The sequence below is a fragment of the Myxocyprinus asiaticus genome, chromosome 8, assembly GCF_019703515.2.
Source record: "Myxocyprinus asiaticus isolate MX2 ecotype Aquarium Trade chromosome 8, UBuf_Myxa_2, whole genome shotgun sequence".
NCBI lineage: Eukaryota > Metazoa > Chordata > Actinopteri > Cypriniformes > Catostomidae > Myxocyprinus > Myxocyprinus asiaticus.
Window position 1 is genome coordinate 43,516,892 of NC_059351.1, and position 8,425 is coordinate 43,525,316.

Consider the following 8,425-nt stretch of genomic DNA (forward strand, 5'->3'; position numbering starts at 1 on the left):
CTAAGTAAATTTTGAAAGAAAAATGTATGTTAAAATTAAATTAATGAAGATGTTGTCTAATGAGTCAAATGAACACCTTCATGGCGATGTCTATTAATAGGAATACAAAGGATAGGATCTTTCTTTTTTTCTATCTCTTTTGCGCTCATATTTTATTGTTATACTGGTCTAGGGTGTGTTTAACACTCTTGGAATGTTTTATATAAACACATTCACACGGAAACTTACGTAGACATACCTTTGAGGTTATCTAAAGGACCATTACAATACAATCTATAGTAATATGTATAATGCAACAGGGTACCTCAACTGACTTGTTTTATGAGCAATAGTCTTCCATGAAAAAGAAAAAAGCATGCAAAAATGCTCCAATGTTAATGGAAGCTAAATTCAAACATAAGTACAGTTGTTGCTTCAACTAATAAAACATTTATTAAACTTTTGTTGTAACTTAGAGGGTTGTTATAAGCACATTTTCAAAGTGGTTAGGCCTCACATAGACCCTTAGAATTTTGGCATGTATAACAAAAAACAAACAATTTGCTTACAGTATCCTTACAAATTAATAATGGTAACACTTTACAATAAGGTTATATTTTTGTAAAGTTATAGTTCACCCAAAACTGAAAATTCTCTCATCATTTACTCACCCTCATGCTATCCCAGATGTGTAAGACCTTCTTTCTTCAGCAGAACACTGTAAATTTTTAGAAGAATATCTCAACTCTGTAGGTCCATACAATGCAACTGAATAGTGAGCGGACCTTTGTAGCTCCAAAAATCACATAAAGGAAACATAAAGGTAATCCATATGACTCCAGTGTTTAGATATCCATATCTTCAGAAGTGATAATAAAGGTGTGGGTGAGAAACATAAAAATTTAAATCCTTTTTTATTCTAAATCTCTACTTTCACTTTTATCTGAAAGTCACATGTGGTGCCTGTTTAGTTTAATTTTCACATTTGAAGGTGAAAGTTAAAGTGGAGATATAGAGTAAAAAGGACTAAAATATTGTTCTGTTTCTCACCACACCTATTATATTGCTTCTGGTTATGGATTTAACCACTGGAGTCTTATGGATTACTTTTATGTTTCCTTTAGGTGATTTTTGGAGCTAAAAATGTCTGATCACCATTCACTTGTATTGCATGGACCTACAGAGCTGAGATATTTTTCTAAAAATCTATGTTTATGTCCTGCTGAAGAAAGAAATTCATACACATCTGGGATGGCATGAGGGTAAGTAAATGATGGGAGAATTTTCATTTTGGGGTGAACTATCCTTTTAAATTGCATTAGGTGTCATGAACTAAGAATGAACAATATATTTTTACAGCATCTCGCAATCTTGATTGATGTTAATTTATAAAAATACAATTGTTCATGGTTAGTTCATGATGCATTAGCTAATGTTGACAAATACAACTTTTAATTAAAAAAATGAAATTAACAATTACAAAGATTGATAAATGCTGTGAAAGTATTGTTTATTTTTAATTCATGTTAAATAATGTTAATGAATACTACCTTATGGTAAACTGTTACTGTAACAGTTGACCAGTGTTTTGAGAAATAACCTAAAAAAAAAAATTATTAATGACATAAGACATTTTCAGATAGAGTAATAAAACCTGTAACGTCACGGTTATTTATCCTCTTATGTCAGTGTTCAGCTTCTGTCACTACATCTCTAGAAATTTAGAATTTCTTATTTTCCCCTTTTGTGATCATTTTACAAATTACAACTGCAAACAGCCCAACTAGAACAGCAAACGCCTTCATTGCTAAATACTGTATGGCATTGATTGATTGAAATAACATTTCACAACACTACTATTATGCTTCCTTTAAAAATCTTTTGAAACTCCCATGAAAACAAAACATTGGCTTTGATCATCATTATTTTTTACTTTTTTCCAAAGGGTAAATGACCACAGATAAAATGCATAACTACTGCTGTCATTTTAGAGCTACACAAGTGGGTGTATAAAAAGTTCTACAATGAAAACATTTCAAACGACTACAAACATAAATGTGAAAATGCTTCGGACCAGGGCTCTTCAACTACTTTCTTACATGAACCACCTAATCCAGATGAACACTTTTTTTTTCTGTATTCATCTTACTGTAGCTAGCACTGTCATTGTAAATAATATGTTAACATGAAAAACAACACTAAACACTGTTAATTCTATACATTTATTCTAATATAGTTGTGGGTATTCAATTAAAAAATGTTAAGGTCTGGCCATAAATTCCTTCTAAAGATCTGGCTGAAGAACAAACACAACCTCACACCCTCAACAAACAAATAGGTTTTGATGAACTTTACTTTAGAACTAAAAACATAATGATTATTTTAGCATTGTTGAGCTATTGTATACAAATTATGAAAACTGAGGAAGAACATTTAGATCTGCTGAAGTCTGTATCTTTGACAATATCAACCCACATAAGAAAATAATGGCAATCTAATAAAATTAATGTAAAACTGAAAGAAGAGAAATGTCTGTTCTTCCCTTTTCTCTGTTATCCTCCTATTCAATGAGGGGAAAGTTAGCCTTTCCTTGTTCTGCATAGATTGTGCATTTGTGCAGGAGCCAGATATTTGTGCAGATAATCAAAAACGGAGAACAACAAACTGAATTAATGATGTCTGGGATTGAGAACGCTGACACATGTGTGTATATAGAACCACACACAGTAAGTATATATAGTATATATACTTTGCACATTGTACAGTATCAAATCAAATCACTTTATTGTCACACAGCCATATACACAAGTGCAATGGTGTGTGAAATTCTTGGGTGTAGTTCCGATCAACATAGCAGTCGTGACATTGATGAGACATATACCAATTTACAATAACATCAAATTAACACAGCACAATTTAAACATCTGATATACACATAATTACACTCAACAATATACAAATAATAACATACACTGTACAGTATACAATGCGCACTATATAGATACACATTATTCAATAAAAATAAAAAATAAAAATATATAAAAAAGTATATATAGTAGTAAATATAGAATGTACAGTATTGTACTGTATTGACATTCAGGCTGTCGGTTGATAGTCAGTTGTTAAGAGAGAATATAATATAATAATAATATAATTTATGACAGTCCGGTGTGAGATATAAGAGTAAGGGTTATAAAGTAAGGGTAATAAAGTGCAGTGCTGATGTATTTTGATCGTGGGAGATCAAGAGTTCAGAAGTCTGATTGCTTGGGGGAAGAAGCTGTCATGGAGTCGGCTGGTGCGGGTCCTGATGCTGCGATACCACCTGCCTGATGGTAGCAGTGAGAACAGCCCATGGCTCGGGTGGCTGGAGTCTCTGATGATCCTCCGAGCTTTTTTCACACACCGCCTTGTATATATTTCCTGGAGGGAGGGAAGCTCACCTCCGATGATGTGTCTGGCAGTTCGCACCACCCTTTGCAGTGCTTTGCGGTTGTGGGCCGTGCTATTGCCGTACCAGACGGAGATGCAGCCAGTCAGGATGCTCTCTACAGTGCAGGTGTAGAACTGTGTGAGGATGTGGCGGTTCATTCCAAACTTCCTCAGCCATCTCAGGAAGAAGAGGCGCTGATGAGCCTTCTTCACAACAACTTCAGTGTGGATGGACCATGTGAGTTCCTCAGTGATGTGGACACCCAGGAACTTGAAGCTGCTGACTCTCTCCACTGGTGCTCCATTGATGGTGATGGGACTGTGTTCTCTGTCCTTTCTTCTGAAGTCCACCACAAGCTCCTTTGTCTTACTGAAGTTGAGGGAGAGGTTGTGCTCCTGACACCAGTGTGTCAGAGTGTGCACCTCCTCTCTGTAGGCTGTTTCATCATTGTCAGTGATCAGACCTACCACCGTCGTGTCATCAGCAAACTTAATGATGGCATTGGAGCTGTGTGTTGCCACACAGTCATGTGTGTACAAGGAATACAGTAGTGGGCTGAGAACACAGCCCTGTGGGGCTCCAGTGTTGAGGGTCAGTGATGAGGAGATGTTGCTGCCTATTCTAACCACCTGGCATCTGCTTGACAGGAATTCCAGGATCCAGCTGCACAGCAAGCTGTTTAAGCCCAGAGCCTGGAGTTTCTCATCTAGCTTGGAGGGCACTATGGTGTTGAATGCTGAGCTGTAGTCTACAAACAGCATTCTCACATAAGTGTTCCTTTTTTCCAGGTGGGAGAGAGCAGTGTGTATTGTAGATGCAATGGCATCATCAGTGGAGCGGTTGTTGCAGTAAGCAAACTGCAATGGGTCAAGAGAGAGAGGCAGCACAGAGCAGATGTAATCTCTGATTAGTCTCTCAAAGCATTTGCTGATGATGGGGGTCAGAGCAACAGGACGCCAGTCATTTAAGCAAATTATTTTTGATTGCTTTGGAACAGGCACAATGGTGGATGTTTTAAAGCATGTGGGGACTACAGACAAAGAGAGGGAAAGGTTGAAAATGTCCGTAAAAACACCAGCCAGCTGGTTCGCGCACGCTCTGATGACGCGGCCCGGAATGCCGTCTGGGCCCGTGGCTTTGCGGATATTCACCCGTCGGAAGGATCGGGTTACATCCGCTACAGAGATGGAGAGTGAACTAACCTCTGTAGCTTCGGCCGCGAGACCTCTCTCCACGAGGGCGGTGTTATTTTCCTCAAAACGAGCATAAAAAGTATTTAGCTCATCCGGAAGAGAGGCAGCGGTGTTCATGGTGGAGTTTTTATTCCCTTTAAAGTCCGTGATGATGTTAATTCCCTGCCACATGCTTCTAGAGTTGGTGGTGTTAAACTGTCCTTCAATCTTGCTCCTGTACTGATGTTTTGCGGTTCTGATAGTTTTTTGGAGGACATAACTGGCTTGTTTATGCTCCTCCGCGTTCCCGGAATTAAAAGCGGAGGTCCGCACATTAAGTGCCACGCGAACATCGCTATTTATCCATGGTTTCTGATTCGGATAGATCCGTATTGTTCTGGTCGGAACCACATCCTCTACGCACTTTCTGATGAAACACATTACGCTATCAGCGTAAAGCTCGATGTCGTCATCAGAGACGGACCGGAACATCTCCCAGTCCGTGTGATCAAAACAGTCTTGTAGTGTAGAATGATTGGTCTGACCAGCACTGGATCGTTCTGAGGGTGGGTGCTTCCTGTTTCAGTTTCTGCCTGTAAGCGGGCAGAAGCAGAATGGAAGAGTGGTCCGATTTGCCAAATGGTGGGTGGGGGAGGGATTTGTAGCCATCCCGGAAGGGAGAGTAGCAATGGTCCAAAACCCGGTCCCCTCGTGTGTTGAAACTAATGTGCTGGTGGTATTTTGGTGCGACTGATTTTAAACTGGCTTTATTAAAGTCCCCGGTCACAATGAACACGGCCTCAGGGTGCACGGTTTCCTGCTCACTTATACTCCCATACAGTTCCTTGAGTGCCCAGTCTGTGTCGGCTTGTGGGGGGATGTACACAGCTGTGATAATTTCTGCTGTGAATTCCCTCGGTAACCAGCATGGTCGACACAGAAGCATGAGAAATTCCAGATCAGGAGAGCAGAAAGACTTGATAGAATGTACGTTCCTCTGATCACACCAGGATTTGTTGATTGTGGCAGCGGGGGCGTGGTCAAGCATCTCTCCGGAGAGAGAAAGCGGTAAGGGCGCTTACTCCTGAGCTAAATTATGTCTAACACCTGTCTCTAATTTCAGTGAGCACGGGGAGAGCGGCATAAAGAGAGCGACACAACGCTCAGAGTGAGAGACTGGATATGACAGAGCTGAGCCAGAGTGACCATTCCTGAATAGTGGAAGTTATTTGTAGAAGCAGTGTGTGTGTTAGTGTGGACAGAGTGTATAAACGTAACTATAAAGTGGTGTCGAGGAAGAGGGGAATAAAAGCGTCACCTGAAAAAAGGAAAACTGCTTCTCGCGTCCTCTTTTACACTGGTGCCGAAACCCGGGATTGAAGTTTGGGTCGAAGATGGATGGAGGTCGTCCCGTAGAGTCCTCCCAGTTGGCGGAGATCCTCCAAGCCCTCGTCAGCCTACATCGGAACCACCAACAAACGCTGCTTGAGCTCCGACAAGATCAAGACCACCGGTTTGTCGAGCTCATGCATGCTCAAGCCGAGGACCGGCAGGCGATCCGGAGCCTCCTCAGCCAGGGGGCATCCTCAGCCGCGACCCCGGACACACCCACGCCGTTACCCCCGCCAGCATTACAGAAAATGGGGGCGGCGGACGACCCCGAGGCTTTCCTGGATTTGTTTGAGCAGACCGCCGAGATCTGGGGCTGGCCGCTCGGCCAATGGGCAGCCCGACTGATCCCACTACTGTCCAGGGAAGCCCAGCTCGCGGCTCAACAACTGCCAGCGTCGAGCCTCCTGGCCTACGGAGATCTAAAAAAAGCCATCTTGCAACGGGTTGGTCGCACTCCGGAGGAAAGTTGTCAACTCTTCCGGAGCTTGAAGTTGGAAAGCTCTGACCGCCCGTTTGCCTTTGCCCAGCGGCTCCGTGACGCCTGCCGAAGATGGCTGTTAGCGGGGGATCGCGACGTCCAGGGAATTATCGACCAGGTGGTACTGGAACAGTTCATACTTCGACTGCCAAAAGGAACGGCGGAGTGGGTCCAGTGCCACCGCCCGGCGTCGTTGGAGGAAGCTATCCGACTTGCGGAGGACCACATGGCGGCGATCCCGAGGACAGAAGATCCCTCCTACATTCTCTCTCCTCCCTCTGTTTCTTCCCCCTCCCCTCTCTCTCTCTCGTCTGCTCTCTCTCCAGGTCCCGTTCCTGCCCCACGCAGACGAGGAGGAACCCAGCCCCTGAGACCAGTTCCCCAGGTGTGGGAGGCGACACCTTCCCCTACTCCAGTGCCCCGCCGCTCTCCCCTCAGGGGGCGCCCACCGACGCAAGTGCGGGCGTGGCGCCTGGGCCGGCCTGCTGGAGGTGCGGAGACCCGAGCCACTTCCGAGATCAGTGCCCTCTGATGGAGCTGGGGACGGTGGTGCAGGTCTCTGACCTCCCACAGGCTGCCCCCGACCGGGCCGGAGCGTACCGGATACCGGTAAGTGTCAAGGGGGGTACTCACCAAGCGTTGGTGGATACCGGGTGTAATCAAACCACTATCCACCAACGCCTGGTTCAACCCGAGGCATTGGTCACATCCAAAACGGTGAAGGTGAAGTGTGTACACGGGGATATTCACAAGTATCCAGTGGTGACCCTGACAATTAAATTTCGGGAGAAAAAGCATAGAGTGGAGGCTGCGGTTAGTTCCCGCCTCACCCATCCGCTGATTTTGGGGACTGATTGGCCTGATTTTAAAGCTTTATTAAAGGGAATTTGTGCGGATGGGTCCTGTGTGAGAATAGGGAGATGTGTGATGTGCGATGCTCTGGCAGGGGAGGCGGAGCCGGGGCCATCCTCGACAGCTCCACGTCATGATGACGAGAGAGGGGGAGAGGCTGCGGCCCCTCCCCTTCTCAGGGAATTCCCTGAGGGGGATTTCCCTTTGGAGCAGTCACGAGACAAAACCCTCAAACACGCCTTTGACCAAGTGAGAGTTATCGATGGTCAACGACTCCAGCCTGACATCGCACTTTCATATCCCTATTTTGCAATTATAAATGAGCGGTTGTATCGAGTGACACAGGACACCAAAAGGATACCAAAGAGGATACAACCCAACTTTTGATTCCAAGGAGCCATCGGGAAATGGTATTCCAGACGGCTCATTATAATCCTATGGCAGGTCACCTAGGAGAAAGGAAAACACTGAACCGTCTAATAGCCCGTTTCTATTGGCCGGGCATTGGCGGCGATGTCCGCAGGTGGTGTGCGGCATGCCGTGAATGCCAGCTGGTTAACCCACCGGCCACCCCAAAAGCGCCATTGCGCCCTCTCCCTTTGATCGAGGTCCCCTTTGAGAGAATTGGAATGGACCTCGTCGGGCCATTAGAACGGTCAGCACGCGGACATCGCTTTGTATTGGTCCTAGTGGACTATGCAACGCGATATCCGGAAGCAGTGCCTCTTCGCAACATCTCAGCACGCAGTGTTGCGGAGGCACTCTTCAAAATAATCTCCCGGGTGGGGATTCCGAAAGAAATCCTCACCGATCAAGGCACAACGTTTATGTCACGGACACTACGCGAACTGTACGAGTTGTTAAATATTAAATCGATTCGCACCAGTGTATACCATCCTCAAACGGATGGCCTGGTGGAACGATTTAATAAAACCCTCAAAAACATGATTCGTAAGTTCGTGCACGATGATTCTAGAAATTGGGATAAATGGCTCGACCCCCTGTTATTTGCAGTACGAGAGGTCCCGCAAGCCTCCACTGGCTTCTCCCCATTCGAGCTGCTGTATGGGCGACGCCCATGCGGCGTGCTTGATGTATTGCGAGAAGCCTGGGAGGAAG